At 38.2% G+C, this 18,761-nt stretch overlaps 1 protein-coding gene across 1 annotated transcript in view; it reads left to right on the top strand.

Moving 5' to 3' along the window:
• Positions 1-18,761, top strand: part of MRTFA (myocardin related transcription factor A) — a 150,537-nt gene that overhangs the window by 14,763 nt on the left and 117,013 nt on the right. Inside the window, exon 2 of the mRNA XM_016205306.2 lies at positions 17,461-17,522. The gene's annotated coding sequence lies outside the window, so the exon portion shown is untranslated. The remainder of the gene's footprint in view (positions 1-17,460; positions 17,523-18,761) is intronic.

Below are 18,761 nucleotides of genomic sequence, written 5' to 3'. Positions count from 1 at the left end.
TCATGCCTTGAAAAATCCAATAATGTTAAACTGTCCAATCTTCCCAAAATAATCTAAAGATTTAGTGTGTTCAACATTAAAATCCCAGCACATTAGATTTTCTTTGTAGAAAATTTACATGGAAATGCAAAGGACCTAGAATAGCCAGGACAATTTAGAAGCAGAACAACAAATTTAGAGAAAGTAACCTGATTTCAATACATTATAAAGCCAGAGTAATGAAAACAGTGTGGTACTGGTATGAGAAGAGTTATGGATCGTTGGAATACAATAGAGAATACTGAAATAGAAACATGTATTGCCAGTTTATTTTTCAACGAAGACTCAGATGTAATTCAGAAGGGGCAAGGGTAGACTTTTCAACAAATGTTGCTGGGTTATTTGTATGTAAAGAAATGAATCTCAATTCTTACCTCTTGCTATACACAAAAGTTAATTTGAAGTGGCTTATAGACCCAGACATACAAACTAAAACCATAAAAGTTGCAGAAGAAATTCTAAGAGAATATCTTTGCAACCTTTGGGTAGCCAAAGGTTATTTAGGATGTAAAAAGCACTTAACTATAGAAAAAAAAGTTGATGAATTGAACCTTATCAAATGTAAAGTTTTTCACCCTGGCATGTACCTTGGTTGCAGGCTCAATCCCTGGCCCCAGTCAGTTTGCATGTGGGAGGCAGCCAGTGGATGTGTGTTTCTCTCACATTGATGCTTCTCTCTCTCTCAATCTTCCCCCCCTTCCACTTTCTCTAAAAAAAGATGTATGGAAAAAATATCCTCAGGTGAGGATTAATAAAAAAGGCCACCACTGGGAAGAAATATTTATGCACACACTATATATATTAAAGGAGTTATATCCAGAATATGTAAAAGATGTTACAACTCATTAATATGACAAATGGCCCAGTTAAAAATGAGCAAGAGATTTGAATAGACACTTTACAGAAGAAAATATATTTGAATGTCCAAAAGCACATGAAAACATGCTCAGCATCACATCATTAGTCACCAGGGAAATACGAATTAAAACCACAATGAAATACTTCTTCATTCCCACTAGAATAGCTAGAATTTTTTTAAATGGACAATTTCAAGTATTGGTGAGGATGTGAAACAACTGGAATTCATTGGTACAACCACTTTGGAAAACAATTGGTCAGTTTCTTATGAAGTTAAACACATACCATGCATCCCAGCAGTCCTGCTCCTTGGTGACTTACTGCCTAAGAGAAATGAAAACATATAGTCACAAAAAGACCACGTGATTGTTTATAATAGCCAAAAAATTGGAAACAACTCAAATGCCGTCAACAGGTGAATAGATAAAAACCATGGATAAACAAAACAATGAATTATTGACGCATGCAACAAAGTGAATGAATCTCAAAAAGATTATGTTGAGTGAAAGAGTGAGACACAAAAGAGAACTTACTCTGTGGTTTCATTTATATTGATGCTCTATAATAGGCAAAACTAATTTATAGTAATAGAAATTAGGTCAGTGGTTTCCTGGGCCTGGAGTGGGGTGGTAGTGGTACAGATTGACTGTAAAAGGACATGAGGAGTAATGGGAATTTTTTTTTTTCTTATTTGGGAGTGGTGACCACACAAGAATATATACATTTGTCAAAACTCAACTCATCGAAAGTGTATACTTAAAATACATGTATTTTATTGTAAGTAAATTATACCTCAAAGTTCATTAAAAAATACTGTGTGGGTCAATACTGTGGACTACACAAAACATGTCTGCATGCCAACTTTGATTGAGATTAGTTGCTAACAGTGCACACCACAGGACTGCACGGCCCATAACAGGTCTTCAAATTTCTGTTGAATGAGTGAGTGGATGTACAGTGTGCCTTCTTGCAGCTCCATCGCAAGAAAATATCCCGTCCTTCGTCCTCTGCAGCTTTCGAACTCCAGTTACTTTATGGAGTTAATTTGTTTGGCATCTCCTTGTGGTAGTGTCTTGAGTACAAATCGGGTCATTCATTCTTTCAAATAGTTACTGAGCATCTGTCATGTGTAAAACCCTGTCTAAATAAAGTACTTGCTAAATGTGAGGAATTAACACCAGTGGCAGTTGGTTTTATATATATGAAGTTTACATTTTACTTATAAAAGCAAAGGCTGGGTGGTAAGCTCTTCTTGCTTAGAATCTGTTTCAGCTACCATTTCTTTGTCTTCTGCGTTTACACTCTGCTATCTGGAAAAACAGCATAGGCTTAATAACAGACTCTATGTAATAACTTCTCAGATGAGGGGAAGCAAACATTTCAGAATATCATCTGGTATAGCTATGGAAATTGCAAGTTTCTTCGTTTTCAGTTAGTCTATGAAGGATGAGTGGACTGACTTAATTTGGTTGCTAGAAACAAATTGCTTTGTGGTCTTGTAGTTAGCCTATAGCCGTATGCTATTTTCATTAAACTGGGTTATGGCTAATGGTTACTTTTATAGGTCACCAAGCAGAACTATTACATTTCTTTTTTCAACTAGGACTTTGCTAACTGTGAGCAATTACACCAGTGGCAGTTGATTTCATTCTGTACTGGTTACCATTCTGTACCGATAATTGTTACTTTCCTGATTTTGGTAAGGCTGCTCTGAATTCTCTGAACAGCCTTCTTCCTCCCATTCTTTAAACTCTGTCCTTGCCTATTTTTAAGTTAGCCTGAGGCTTAACTTCGTTACAGAACAACTGTCTGTCCTTGATTAATACAGTCTCAAACTTTTTTTCAGCCTCCTCTCTCCCTGTAGTGCCTTTTTTTACTTAAAATTTTTTTCCTCATCAAGACCTTTTCTTTCCATTAACATCATAGTTCGCTGCCAGGTAATAGGTGCACTTAATATTATCTTCTCTCCATGTCTCTGATATAAGATCTGTGCAAGCAGGTATAGCAAATAAAAGAAAGAAGATGGGTGGTACATTGTGGCCTGAAGGTGAATAACATGCAGTTCAGAGTTCATAGTGAATGAAAGTGCAAGTCCTTTAGATAACTGTGAACCTCTGTTTTTCTCCTCCACCTTTTCTTGGCACATGCACCTAAAAAGGAAGCCAGGGAGATTAAGAGCTGCCTCTATCTGATAATAGCCCAGAAATTTAAGAGGAGGCAGTTCCCACAGCAGCAATCTGAGTCCAGTAAGAGAGCTTAATGAAGTGCCTTTACCTGAACAGCAGTCAGAGTTTGTCTCTGTGCTGTGATATCACAGGAAATGACTGAGAGAAGTTAACAGGAATATGGGACCGAGGAGAAAAAGTGGGCATCGGAATTGCATGTGTGTAATCTTGATAGTTTGTTTTAATTCGGAAAGGTGTGTTTCCTCGTTAACAGGTTGCTCTGGGTAGAACTGTTTCTACTTATGCTCACACTAGGATTAATATACTAAAGAAGGAGGGCACTAGTTTGTCTGCCTTTCAAAAGATGCTTTTTCAGATACCTGTTAATCTTTGATGGGTTCACAATCTTGGTTAGTCATTTTCACTATCTTTAAGGTTAAATTTATAGTATGTACTTTCATTTTACATTCCTACAACAGTTCATAAGGGTTTCATTTTCTCCACAATCTTACCAGTGCTTATTTTCTGGTTATTTATTTATTTATTTTTTATGGTAGCCATCCTAATGGGTGTGAGGTGGTGGTGTTTTACATTTTTAGTATTTTCATATAAGATTGGTAGCATAATGTTGCCTCTGTAGTTATTTTCACATTACTGTTTCCCCCCCCACAGTACTTACCAGTCATACCTGAAGTGCTTATTTACTTGTTACCATAAACTCCGTAAGGGCAGATACCTTGTCCATCTTCTCACTAATATCCCTAGGGCTGAGGTAGTACCTGACTTGCTTAGCAAGTATTTGATGAGTGAATGAATGAATGAATGAATGAAAGAAAAGCAGAGAGGTAAAGTGTAGTGGTTGAAACCAAGGACTTTGGCATCAAACAAAGGATTCAGATTTGAAACCTGGTTTCCTCATTTATAAAATGGGTTTCATAATGCCTTCCTCATAGGATTGGGTGAGATTAAATGAGGTCATAAATATGTAAAATCCTTAGTACAGCACCTGGCATATTGTAATTAACTGATTAATTAGTAGCTGTTATTATTAGAGAGAGATTAGCTGGCCAACAGGGCATCAGTAGGCTTGGGGCTTTAAACCTCCTTCTGTCCTTAATGAGCTATGCAGTATTGAGCAGGTTTTCTAACTTCTTTGGTCTGAGGTTTTTCCTCTGTAAATTAAGAGAATTAGGTTAGATGCCCTCCTATGATTTTCTTTTGCTACTTAGTTATCACTATATTCACTCCAGCAATCATTGTTACTTCACATCATCTTAACTTTAATTACAGAAGGAGATTGTTAATCCCAGAGTTTGAATCTGAGAAGCATCTAAATGATAGAATTGATTTAAAATAACTTTTTAAAGAGATCATTTACACAGCCAGTGTGGCTCAGTGGTTGAGCATTGACCCAGGAATCAAGAGGTCATGGTTCGATTCTAGTTAGGCACATGCCCGGGTTGCTGGCTTGATCCCCAGTAGGGGGCGTGCAGGAGGCAGCTGATTGATGATGTTTCTCTCCAATGTTTCTAACTACCGCTCTCCCTTCCTTTCCCTCTAAAAATCAATAAAAACATTATAAAAAATTTTTTAACAGATCATTCAATTTCAAAAGTTACACTGTTAAAATAGGTGAAGAATAATTTGCCCTAGTATGAGGTGTTAAGTAATGGTTTAATATGCCAGGTTGTGTGTGACCGCTCAGAGATCATAGAAATGGAGGAATACAGATTGTAATGTTGGTTGTAGTGATAATTTGGTGGTTTTGCTGAGTTGTGTTGTACTCAGCTATCGGGGAGACTTGCTTTATTTTAAAGATACCTTTTTGTCTACTTGTTATGCTGCTGATTGATGGAGGAAATTAAATAATCCTTAAGAGATTGCTGACTTCTGAGATATGGCTGGTTGTATCCCTGTTCTTAGGAAATGTGGGACCAGATACGCAAACTCAATCTGACTAGGTTTTAGAGAAAGAACATTTCATCAGTTTGCCCAACTAAGTAAGATATGACTCATCCAGCACAGTTATTTTTTTGTACAAATTAAACTCAGAGCAGAGAGTAGAAAAAACTAGTTTTTATTATCTGTTTTGTGCTGGCCAACTGTTAGGTGCTTTAATGTATGCTATTTTATTTGTTGACAGAATAGTTGTTTTTGCATGTATGTGTTGCTCAGTGTCACTACCCTAAATCATCACAGACATTTCTGGATTTGAGAATGGTCCTTGTACATACCTTTTGTCAGGAGTCACAGCTGCTGGTCCCAAGAAAGTATATACTGCCTTCAAGGAGAAACTCCTTTGCCTTAATTAAGGGCAAGTAATCCTGATAGCTTTTTTTTTAAATCCTTACTGGAGGATATTTTTTCCATTGCTCTTTTTTCAGAGGTAGTGGGCGGGGGGGGGGGGGGGGAGGACAGAGGGAGGGAAGGAAGGAGAAAGGAAGGAAGGGGGAGACATCTATGTGAGAGCCACATCGATTGGTTGCCTCCCACACACACCCTGACCAGGCCCGGGATTGAGCCTGCAACTGAGGTACGTGCCCTTGGCTGGAATCAAATCTGGGACCCTTCATTCTGCAGGCTGATGCTCTAACCACTGAGAAAACCTGCCAGGCAACCCTGATAGCTTTTGCCACCAAACTCCCTTCAGAGGTGCTATCTGGTAGTCTGTCTCCAAGTAGGAATCCTAAACATTTTCCCTACTGAAAAATATTATAATTGATGATTAGATCTCCAGATAAACACACATGTATACAACATATATGTGTGTAAACTTATTTATTAATACGCTGGTCCTGTGGAAGAATTTCTCTAATTTAGATCTTCATTTAAACATTTAATGGAAAGAGGATGGTCCATGGAAGCCACTTAATAGTTGTGTGACCTTGAGCTAGTGTCAACTTCTCTGGGTCTGTGTCCTCATCAGTAAAATGGGGATATACTTACCTTGGTAGGGATGTTGTCAAAATTAAGTGAAATAATGTATGTAAAGCTCATGGATATTTCACAGACGTTGGTAGTGCTCTTCGTTCCTCCTTTCATTCTGTTTTTCAAATAACTTAATAAAACTCTTTGAGCATAACTTTGTTAGTGCCTTTGTTAAGATTTCTTAGCTACATGCCCCATGGATTGACAATGGAATTTAGTTTTCTTTCCTTATCAATTACAAAAGCTATTAGAAATTTATTCTTGTTTTGACTTTGGAATGAGAAAACTTTTTTAAAGGTAGAAATAAATGGATGTGCTTTAGGCAGTTTTTTGTTTGTTTTTTAATTTTAATGTTAGGCAGCTTTCTGAGATAATTTGGACAGGAAAATTGGAATTGCTTTCATAGTTGAGTTCTCACCTGGAACATAGTTGGCAATGAAGAGAAAGGTTATGCAAGCACATTCCTTATCAGATGTTCAGTAAAGTTTATTGTCTCCTGAAATACTTGAGGAAGTCCCCTGCTCCCGTCCTTTCAGTCAAGACACTGATTGTGGAATAGGCGATGAGTCAATGAAAATTAATCTGACTTTGGCAATTGGAGAATGAGAAGAATGCTAACCCCCAGGCATATGGGCTTGTTTCAGTTTCCCAGAGAGCTCCTCAGAGGTCATGGCCTACTGGTTATAAGCATTAAAAACTAAAAACAAAACTGTAGGTGAGGCCTGGGCTGAGTAGGCAATTTAAAAGATTTTGGATTGTCAGTGGAATGCAGAGATGGTTTTCACTGGCCAAAATCAATTTTGGTGTTTGGTTTTACTCATTTAAAATTCCTCTTGTTAAAAATTATTATTTTCTTTTAATCTATTTTCTTCAGAATAGTAGGAATGATCTTAAAAACATAAACTGAGTCATGTCCCTTCTCTGCTTAAAACCTTCACTTCCAGTGGTTCCCATTGCACTTAAAATCAAGATTTCCTCCCATGACCTACATAGATAAAGCATAGGTAAGCATGCATTATCTATGCTGATCTCACCATCTGGTCTGGAATTCCATTACTCTTCAGTCTATTGCTTTATCATCCCTTGGTCTGCATTTGTTCAACTTATCACCATAACGAAAAAGTAGATACTTTATGCTCATAAAGTCCCTTTTTTGTTTCCTTTATAGCTTGGAGAAGTTCGTAATTATATTTCTGCTTGATAGCTTTCTTTCTTATTTGTTTTTGTCCTTCCTGTGCTCTGAGATTATAAATTCCAGGAGGGCAGAGACCATGTTTTATTCTTTCTGTCTAGCACATGCTGGTGCATGGTAGGTATTTAATAATTATTGAACGAATGATAGTTTGATAATTTCAGCTTTATAGAGAAATGGATGTGTTAGTTCAGAGAGAAACAGGCATTTACTTATTGATCTGTCTATGAGATTATGATAAAGGTCAATTTGGACAAAAAGAAATGATTCATTTCTTTGGGTTGACTCTTTCAGAATTAATTTAAATGGTACCTGGGAGCTTTTCCTGATTGGCAAGAGTTGGATTAGATCTCCCTCTTGTTTGGTTTATGACACCGTGTGCTTGCCTCTTTCATAAGACATTCCCTACTCAGTTCCTTCAGGGAGAGAGAATTTAGTTTACCATTGTATCCTCAGTAAGGTGGGTGCCTGGTACATGGTAGTTGTGCTCAATAAATATTTTTTCAGTGAGAAATAAGTGTTAGAATCAAGGTATGTCTATTTTTTAAAAAAATATGCCTTTATTGATTTCAGAGAGAGGAAGGGGGAGAGAGAGATAGAAACATCAATGATGAGAGAGTCATTGATCAGCTGCCTCCTGCAAGCCCCCCACTGGGGATTGAGCCTGAAACCCGAGCATGTGCCCTGACTGGGAATCTGATTGCGATCTCCTGGATCCTATGTTGATGCTCAACCGCTGAGCCACGTAGGCCGGGCAATATGTGTATTTAAATTTTTAAAAAATTGTTATTGATTTTTAGAGAGGAAGGGGGAGAGAGAGAGAGAGAAACATTGATGTGAGAGAGCACAACATCGATTGGCTACCTGCTCCATGCCCCTGCCAGGGATCACGTCTGCAACATGGGCATGTGCCCTGACTGGGAATCAAACTGGCAACCTTTTGGTGCACCGGATGATGCCCATCCAACTGAGCCACACCGGCCAGGGCAAGGGATGTCTTAGGAAACAATTTTTATTCTGGTTGATTATGGAGATTATTGGTCCCAAGAATCACTTTATTCTCTATTTGTTTCTCAAGTTCACTAGATCATGACATAGTTAAAAAAAGCTTAAATCTTTATTATGGACTATTTCAAACAGGCATAAAAATAAAGAGAATAATAAAATGAACCACCACCGTGGACCTATCACCCAGCTTCAATAATTATCAACACATAACTGATCCTATTAAACCTTGCTCCTCTTTTCCTCCTCAGTATTTTAAAAATAAATCCCAGACATTATATCATTTCATCTGTAAACACTTCAGAAATGCATAATAAATTTAAGAACTAGTTAACTCTTGGAAAAACCTGATGCAGAAATTCCATTTGTCTCCTTGAATCTAATTGTAGATGCCAGCTGGTGAGTTTCCGTGTGCTAAACCACTTCCAAGGCCTGACTCATAAAGCATATACTTCATTGTAATTGCTGAGATAGCAGCAGTTTGCTGGAATATGTGATCGTGGGGAAGCATGTTTCTATCAGACAGAGATTACCAATAAATAAAAACTCATGTCAGAGATAAGTTTTTTCTTTTGGAGATGTGTAAAGACAGATGACACTTTTTGATACTCTGCATTAACAGGTCTTTAAGATTTTGTCTGGTAAATGAAAATGAAATGTAGTTTGTGAATTAATAGAGTAAGTTCCCTTAGAGCTTTGTGGCTGAATTCCTGAGAGTCACAATTAGCAGTAACATAATGAAAATAGGTGTGCCGAAGACCCAGAGCTAGAAAGACTCCTAAGCCTTGGGAGGTGGAGGGTTTAGAACTTGGGCCAGAGGAAAAGTCACATGGCATTGGAAGTGGTTATGGTTAGTTTTACTGTAGGAGTTAAACTTGTAACCTAGACCTCTGTAAATAGGCTAGGTTAAATAAAACCTCCTTTAGGATGGGAAGAGAAAGCATTATATTCTTCCAGCAAATATTTTAAAGGATTAAGTATTATCTCATAAAATTTGGAGATTGGCATTGAGAAAAATAATGGTTGGACTAAAACAATGTTTTCTTATGATCCCAGGTTTTTGTTTGTTTGTTTGGAAAAGAAAGAAGGAAATGATCGTAACCACCCCTAACTATTTTCTTTAACCAAGTACATAAGAGAACAAGACCCTGATTCTAAGAGGTTGCAAGTCCCAGCCCTGCAAAGATTGCAACCTTGCTTTCTCCTTAGCCTGATTCACCACATGAGCCTTCTGCATGCAGATTGGTAGGAGATGGTGGATGTGGTGATCCCAAGTTAATTCTTGGCAATTTAATGTGAAAAATCTTTTTTATTGCCACCTTTGTACTCCCATAACCCTTAGTTAATTTCTCTATTTAAGTACTTTAGCACACAATACCTTGAATAGGAATTTTATCATTATCATCTGTGTACCCTTAGCATTTAGCACACAGTTATTTGGAAAATATTTGTTGACACATGATGATTTCTTTCCAACCCTCAGATGTGATTTTGTGATTCTCAAATGATCTTGACCCAGAGTGTGGGAATAGTGCTGGTCCTGGGTAGGCTCTTCTCTGTATTGTTTTTCTTCCTAGGTGCATTTGTTTTCAGGCTCTGGGCCATTCTCTTCTTTTGGGACCTTCCAGGGAACAGAAGGAGGGAATAATTTGTGTTTAGGACAAGAGGAGTATGTCAGAATGAAATTGATCATATTAGGACCAATCACTGGAATTCTTCAGTTGCCGTCAGGATGAAGAATTCAGTGTTGGTAACAGATGCCAGGAACTCATTCTCTTTATTCTTCTTCTTCATTGACTGAGATTTGACCCCATACCTAAGACCATGAGTTGGAATGGATTTCAGTCTTGATCTTCAGGCTTTACAAACATGGTCAGTCACTGGGAATTAATCAGTATCAAACAATTTAATGAGTGTCTTTTTTTGTGTATATTATAATTGCTGAAATTAATTTGTTAAACTGTAGATTCTAGGTTAGATAAAACCTGTCGTTTATCAGCTATTATAAGATAGTAAAATGGAAATGTTAAAAACCATTATTTCATCAATTTAACCCTATTTACCTGTTGGAAAAGTTAGAAAGCCAACTGTCTCAAAAAATATATACAAAACTAAAAGTAAACCACTCATTTCCTTCTCTAAACATTTTCCCCCCCACGAGGAGCTTTTCCTGACTTATTTGAAGACAGCTCTACTCTTTCAGTTGTTCTGGTCAAAACTTTAGACCCTTATCTTTCTCTCATACCCCATATCCAGGCTGCCAGGAAAACCTACTGGACCTTCCTTAAAATATATCCAAAGTCAACCACTTCTCACTAACTCTGCTGCTACCACTGTGGTCTAAACCACTGTCCTCTCTTGACCAGACTATCTCCCAGCATCCACCCTTTCCTTTATTTTTAACACAGCAGCCCAAATCTTTCTTTTTATGCCTAAATCAGATTATGTCACTACTCTGTTCAAAAATAGTGACTTCCCATTCAAGTAAAAGCCCGTGAGGCCTTATATTGTCTGGTCTTCTATTAACCTCTCTGATCTCACCTACTATATTCTTCTTGTTCACTCTGTTGCAGCCATACTAGCTTTCTTGTTGTTCCTTGAATGTGGTAGTCCTGCTTCTTCCTTGGCTGTTGCCTTTGTATGGAATGCTCTTCCCCTCGATATCTGCATGGCTAACTCATGATTGTCAAATCTCTGCTCCAGTGTCACTTTCTCAATGAGGCCTACCCTGATCATCTTTTTTTTTCTTCTTTTTTTTATATATATCTTTATTGACTTCAGAGAGAGGAAAGGAGAAGGAGAGAGAGAGATAGAAACATCAATGATGAGAGAGTGATTGATTGAACCCACAACCCAGGCATGTACCCTGACCGGGAATCGAACCCCGATCACCTGGATCCCAGGTCGATGCTCAACCGCTGAGCCACGCCCGGCTGGGCTACCCTGATCATCTTATTTAAAAATTATAACTCCTCTGCTCCCAACACTTCTGATTCCCTTTATTCTGATCTACCTTTTCTTTTTTCTAAAACATTATATTTTAAGATCTATATACTTATTATATTTATTTTATTATTTATCTCCCTCTCCACTGCATTGAAATATAAGCTCCATGAGAGCAGGGATCTATGTCTATCTTGATCACTGATATATCTTTTGCAACTACAGTGCCTAGCACATACTAGGCCTTCACGAAATAGTTGTTGAATAAATGAATAAATGAATTGTGAACTATTGAACTGTTTCTTTTGCTTAAATCCATGCTTTTACCGTACCTACAGTCAATACCAACAAAGCAGTTTATATGTTTGAATATATCACTAGGAACATCTTTTCATGGTAATTCTGTAAGATAAGTGGTAGTAGCCATCTGTTTTTTAGGTGAGGAAACTGAGGCTCACAGATGCCAAGTAATTTAGCTCAAGATCATATGACTAAAAGTAGGAGCTGAGATACAAATCCAGATCTGACTCCAAAACACACACATTTTCTCTGCTGCTATATTATCTTCTTAAACCATTCCTTCCAAAAATATTTATCAGCTGCTTATCACGTTCCAGGCACTGTTGATAGTTGAATAACAAATTATTGTTGGTTACTAAAAAAGTGTTTTTAATTTTATCACTTTGTTGTGTTCTTGAGAAGTGAGATGTTTAATATATTTATTTTTATTTACCTGTAAGCTCTGCGTAAATGCAGATAGATGTGAAAATGCCTATGGTAAAACTTTGGTTATCTAGAGACTAACTTTCTGTCATTCAAAAGAATGCTGGCCCAGCCGGGCGTGGCTCTGCTGTTGAGCGTTGACCTGGGATCCAGGTGATCGGGGTTTGATTCCCTGTCAGGGCACATGCCCGGGTTACGGGCTCAATCAATGACTCTCTCATCATTGATGTTTCTCTCTTTTCCTCTCTCTCTCTTTCTCTCCCTCTCCTTTCCTCTCTTTAAAATCAATAAAGATATATCAAAAAAAAGAAAAAAAAGAATGCTGAACCCAAAACCAAGGGAAACAAAAACAAGCACCTTAGGTTGTCAAGAAAGAACTTTTGAGCCCGGCCTGGTGTGGCTCAGTGGTTGAGCGTCGACCTAGGATCCGGGCGATCAGGGTTCGATTCCCGGTCAGGGCACATGCCCAGGTTGCGGGCTGCAGCTGATCAATGACTCTCATCATTGATGTTTCTATCTCTCTCCCTCTCCTTTCCTCTCTCTGAAATCAATAAAGATATATTTAAAAAAAAGAAGAAAAAAAAGAAAGAACTTTTGAGCATTATTGACAATTCCTGAGAAGACTTAAAGTGCCCAGAGTGCTGAGTAGTGGGTTCTTCCAGAAGTTGGAATGTGTTGATTAAACTGATACAAATGTGCAGTGCCACACTGAAGGCGGGTCCCCTGCACAGATGCTCACATTTTAATGATGGTGGAGATGTGCTCTCTCTGGTAGTGCAATAACCAAACCATTTAAGTCATTCATCTCCCCCAACAGCCACATATGTAAGCATAGGAAAGTGATTCAGTAATTAAGAAAATGTTAAAGTAGAAGAAACTTGAAATCATTTCTCTAATGGAGTGCTGGAGTACTGGGATGGGAAAGAGACCTACTTTTCACTACATACTTTTTGAACTATTTGATTTTTTAAAAAAAATCATGGTTATAACATATTTTGAAAAATTAAAATAATTTAGTTATGGGGGAAAAGCAGTGAATAATAAAAAATATTCATTTTAAATACTCTGTTTAAGAAAACAGGAATGCACCCAGCTGGCGTGGCTCAGTGGTTGAGGGTCAGCCCATGAATCAAGAGGTCGTTGGTTCAGTTTCTAGTCAGGGCACATGCCCAGGTTTCTGGCTTGATCCCCAGTGGGTGGTGTGCAGGAGGCAGGCCATCAATGCCCCCCTCTCATTTATGTTTTGATCTCTCTATGCTCTCCCTTCCCTCCCTCTCTAAAATCAGTAAAAACATATTAAAAAGAAAACTGGAATGCACACATTTATCTAAGACTAGCTTCAGAAGTGTTGAAGTCAGGTTCGAGGTCTAAAGAGCTGCTTTCTTATTTAAATAGACCACTGATAGACAAATGGGCTGCTTCTCCTATGACTCCACTTATACTAGAGGCTTTGCTGTGGTTTGCTCTCCACCCATCATCTCGGCAAATAACCACTTTTCAGTGTTAGGAGAATCACATAAGGGAGTAGGTGTTCATATACTTGAAAACTGTACACTGAATTTTGCTTTGCAGTTTGAAGAAGTAGTAGCTATTTCTGCCTGTCTGGACATCTGAGTCTTAATACAGTGAAATGGGAGATGCTTCCCTGGCTGTTACGGGGTGCAGGCAGAGGAAGGCAAAACTGGAAACTTTGATAGAGTTTGAAACTCATCTTATTAGTGGAACTTTTGAAATTTTAGTTTTTTATTTGTATTGTATATGTTCTATTGCCTCAGCAGCATGTTAGGTTGCAGGCCACAGCTGGACTGACCAGCAGGGCTACATGTCTTCCTTACCCCCTCTCTTCATCTATAGCATATATAGTATTGCTTCCCTTTCCCCCTTGTCACCTTAATCAATGTTTATTATCTGTTCTGAAATCTCTTTGCAAGTTAAATTGATAACTAGAAAGGAAAGGTTTTGGTGGATGTGGAAGGGAGCAGAGTATATTGCTTCTTGCACGTTTCCAGTCTCTCTTGGAGGAGGTTGTGGACATGTTTGGGAACACAGTGGTCTCTCTTGGCTCTACTTTTGAGGCTGTCTAATAGCTCCAGCAGGCACCGGCACTTTAACAGGCCACATGGACTACATTTCTCACTCCCCCACTTTCTTTAGGAGACCCAGTCCACTTAATGCTATTCTCTTTGGAAGTGAAAGACCAAATAGAGGAATCAGGCAAAATGAGATTAATATTTTTTTGGTAGGTGTTCAGTTTGAGGAGGTATGTAATCATACGCTATTGAGGCTGATTGCTTAAAAACCACAGTTCATTAATTTAGTTGGGAATTGTTTTTTCCCCTTTTTTTGATATCAGAGTCAAACCTTTGTATTAATTTTCTTTCCTCCTTTTCCCCCTTCCATTCCATTTTTTGGTTGCTTTCATTTTTTGCATCTCCCCTGACCTGGGATCGAACCCGCAACCTTGGCCTATCGAGCAACTCGCTAACCAGCTGAGTTACCCAGCCAGGGCCTGCTGCCCAATTTTTTAAGGGACAGCATTTCCAAATCTTAAGGGCACACCCATCTAATTTTTTGTTATATTTATCTTTATTGTTGAAAGTATTACAGATGCCTCCCTTTTCCCCTCCATTCACCCCTCCATCCTGCTCCCCCGCAAGCCTACCACACTCTTGCCTGTGTTCATGGGTTATGCATATGTGCATGTATGTTCTTTGGTTAATCTCTTTCTGCTGCCCGCCCCCCCTTCCCTCTGAAATTCGTTCGTCTGTTCCATGCTTCCGTGTCACACATCTAATTTAAAAATTTTTTCAGTTAGGGAATGAGCGTAGATATTTAAAATTTTCTATCTTAATAAAGAGCAGTGTTTAGTAGTATGTTGTAGAATAAGTACAGTGGACTAGTAATCAGATTTTGGCCTCAGTGTTTCGTTATCAAGTCACCGAACTCTTTCTGCATTTTTTGAAAAGCCAATAAAATAGAAGATTAAAAGAACTCTGCTTATAATACTGTCCACATAAAATATAAGAGTTGGATTTTAAAGGGGAGTTCAGTCAGTGGGTGACTAAAACAGCCTTTTTATAAGATAGTCTCGTAGGAAATTTTTGAAATCAGTTTCAAAATACATTCTCTGACAACTTTGACCTAAAAATCTAGGATCTCATTTTGAGATTAATAATTGTAAGAAATCTGTCATTAGCTTGTATCTTATTTTCATTTAGCTATTTAAAAAAATTAACTCATCACTGTTTAGGAGTTGGCCTTTTCTGTTAAGGCTTCCATTGAAATAAGATTTCTTTAGTCATTCTCCCTGAGTTCCTTTTGCTGAGGATAAAGGATTGAGCTCATACCTTTGCATAATGATCTAGAGAGTATTTTAAGCTTGGCATGTTCAAACCTGGCTGACTGGATTAATATGTGGACAAACTAGCACATTAGAACATTTTTAAAGTTCCAAGCCACAAATTGTTCTTTAAATGAACATGGGCATGTATAAAATTAATACTTAAGCCTTGAATAGCACAAACATTGAAACTGCCCGTTGCCCTGGGTGACTGATTTTCAGTGAGGCTCCTGCTTGCCCTGCACATTTCTTCTGCTTTAAGCAGTGCCAAGGACAGAGTCAGGAGAGGGTTTGCTCCTTTGGCGCTCTGCTACCTTCTGCTTTCGGCAGGGAAAAAGGCTGCTGTTTTACTTCTTAAGCTCTTACCATATGGAAAGTTTCTATAAATAAACCTTGGATTTAGGATTGAACTTCTAAATTTGTAACCTCAACGATCCATGACTAAAGCCAATATAAATACCTACTTAAACATGCATATTGCACACACAACTGGGGCACCGTTTCAGTGAGAAAGGTCACCAGCACAATACCTAAGTGATCAATTCTGTTAATGTCTCCTGTCTCAGTTGGCATGGATGAGGACCTTGTTTTGTTGTAAAGCAAAAAGTAGTCAGCTGGTAGTTTTTAGTGAATCTATTTTGCCTTTTTTGTGCATGAATTGTTGTCATTATGTAGCAGACATATTCATGAAAATGTAAAAGTGCGTTAGATTTTGACAAACTGAATTGTTTAAATGTACTAAAGGAGCTGACTTTTTAGAAGAATCCTATTGTTACTCATTTTGTAAATTCAAGTCAGTTGGGCCTTCAGTTAACAAGTACATAATGAGCACCCATTATGTGCCAGACACTGTGCTAGGTCTCGGGGGATATTGAGTTGTATTAAAAATGTTTCCTGTTCTGACAAGTAAAAGAAAAAAGAAAACTTAGGGACAATAAAATGTTTTACCACTCTAACAGAGAAGTGGACAAATGCCAGTGAGTGTGGTGGAGAGGCACTGAGTGCATGAACTGGGGAACTGGAAAAGGCTTTAGAAAAATATTTCAATTGGATATTAAATAATAAAAGTTATTTACAACAATGGTTATATTTTATTGAGTACCTGCTGTATACTAGGATTAAAGTTACCACCAGGGAAAAGGGGGAAGAACATTCCATGCACTAGGAGAAGCAATGGAACTATCAAAGATTGTATGTCCTAGAAGTAAGCAGTTTGGTTTGGCTAATGGGGGGAGAGAGGGAGATCAGTGGCCACAGCAAAGGCTAGTAAAAATGGATGGGATCAGATTATGGAGAACCTCAGGTACACTAGGTCGCTGCCACCATGTTTTTGTTCTTCTTTTCTTTTCTTTTTTCTTTTTTTAAATATATCTTTATTGATTTCAGAGAGAGGAGGGGAGAGGGAGAGATAGAGATAGAAACATCAATGATGAGAGAGTCATTGATCAAGCCGGCAACCCGGGCATGTGACCTGACCGGGAATCGAACCCCAATCGCCTGGATCCTAGGTGGACGCCCAACTGCTGAGCCACGCCTGGCCGGGCTGGTCTTATTTTCTTACCTGAAGAGTCTTTCTCTTTACTTTGCCAATGTAACCTATTTTTAAAGGCCTAGGTTTAGGGCACCTTTTATGTGCGGCTTTCTTCCCCTTTTCCCAAAGATTATTGATTTTTTTAAACTGAATGATTGCATAAAGAGAATGTTCCTTATAATAGGGCATTTCATTTCTTGATCCATTTCTTGTAGTTTAGTCTGATCTCCCCAACTAGTTTCTCAATTCCTAAAGGGTAGAGAATGAATCTTCTTTAGCATCTGGTATATGCTCAGCACATTGTGGGGACCCAAGAAATGCACAGTGAGTGGATGAATAAGGAACAGAGATATCAACCATTGAGATAGTCCAGCTACAATGGTTGAGATTGCCTACATTTATTTAAAAGGAATTTTTTATCAGTAAGAGCAATTTTCAGAGGTAAAGGTTAGTTGTTATTTGGATGTAAAATGAGTTAACAAGAGTATCTCACAGGGTTGTTGTGAGGATTAAATTAGTACATTTAAGCACTTAGAACAGTGCCTGGCATATAGTAACTGCTCAATTAGTGTTACCTATTGTTTAACTCCACCTCTCTGGACCTTTTTGCCAGTGACTGTTGTGGGCATAGAAAGGAGATAAGAAACAGCATCTTATCTTCGAAACCAAATACCCTTTAGGAACTGGAAGAAGTGCTTATATTGCGTGAACATTTATTTTTCTGTTTGTGTTTTAGTGACCGAAGGGTATGGTTGGCATGGAATTGAATTTCATCTCTCTGTGGGAATTATAAACAAGGTAGGTCCCAGGTTTATTTGCTCTTTCCTGCCTAAGGTGTTAGTATTTTCAGTTCTACTGAACTAGAATAGATCAGATTTGATTGTTTAGGGAAACACTCATCCTGGCCCTATGGTTTGTCTAATATTGTGGACTACATTTAGTATGTTGTTAGAATGTATTAAGCGTCGAAGAAACAGCACAACCAATATATAAAATGTTGGTGGTCACAGAACAGAACTGTGAATTTACACACTTACACACCAGGATTAAATCCTTAGAGGGCATAGTTCTTATATTGGAGCCAGTATGTTTATAAACCAGCTTGGGGTAGTGGGAAGTGACAGACTAGCTAATTCTTCTGTTCACTCTAAAATTCAGTAGCTTTTGTGAATGGTAGACTAAATGCAACAAAGGGCCTGTCTCGACGGTAGCCAGGCTGTCACTGACAACTATAAATTTTTTTACTGATGACAGAATCTGTCCATCTATAACCACTAGAGTTTAATTTGACATAACATGCTTGTGTTCCTATCTTAAGCTCCAGGGCCTGAACAAAAGTATAGGCTCATTTATCTATCTTGTGTCAGATATCTACAAAAAGAGCTATGATGGCAGCTTCACACAGCTCTGCAAACCTATTTCTCTCAACATTTTGTGTCAAAGGTCTAGTGATAGTTCATGTAGTTCTAGTTTTCCATGATTGTAGGTGTGTGGAGACACCATTGCTTATTGGTGCAGGAAACTTGGATTGCTTGGAGAGTGAACTTGATGGCCAAAAAACCCCAACAACATGACAGTACTCTCCCAAAGCCCCCAACCAGGAATCCTGTGAACATGGGGTTCTATGGGTTGATGACAATCTTTGGACTCTTGCTCCATCTGCACTTAGAACAACATAGGTTTTTGAGATTGGCTTTCTCTTGATCACAAAGAATAGGAACTGATAATACATTGCTACAAGGAAAAACAGTTGAGCCACTTCCTATAGCAGAAGGAACATGGTCCTTGACTTCCTAGGAAGGGAGATGAAGAAGGTAGATTAAAGTTTAACTTCTACAAAAGCATCCCTTCACTGTTGGGTCGCCTGAATTTTTGGGGTCTGATCTGGTGGTCAGTCAGGAAATTGTTTTCTTTCTGTTCTCCTGCTTTATACTGGGGTAATAATAAATAGAAAATATTTCATGGAAAGACTTTAAGAATTAACGGAAAGGATAGAGAGGAACTAACAATTCTTGAATGCCTACTAAGGGTTAGGCA

The sequence above is a fragment of the Miniopterus natalensis genome, chromosome 2 (genome assembly GCF_054644295.1).
Source record: "Miniopterus natalensis isolate mMinNat1 chromosome 2, mMinNat1.hap1, whole genome shotgun sequence".
Classification (NCBI taxonomy): Eukaryota; Metazoa; Chordata; class Mammalia; order Chiroptera; family Miniopteridae; genus Miniopterus; species Miniopterus natalensis.
The sequence above is the reverse complement of the archived record's forward strand: the minus strand, read 5'-3'. Positions and strand labels throughout refer to the sequence as shown.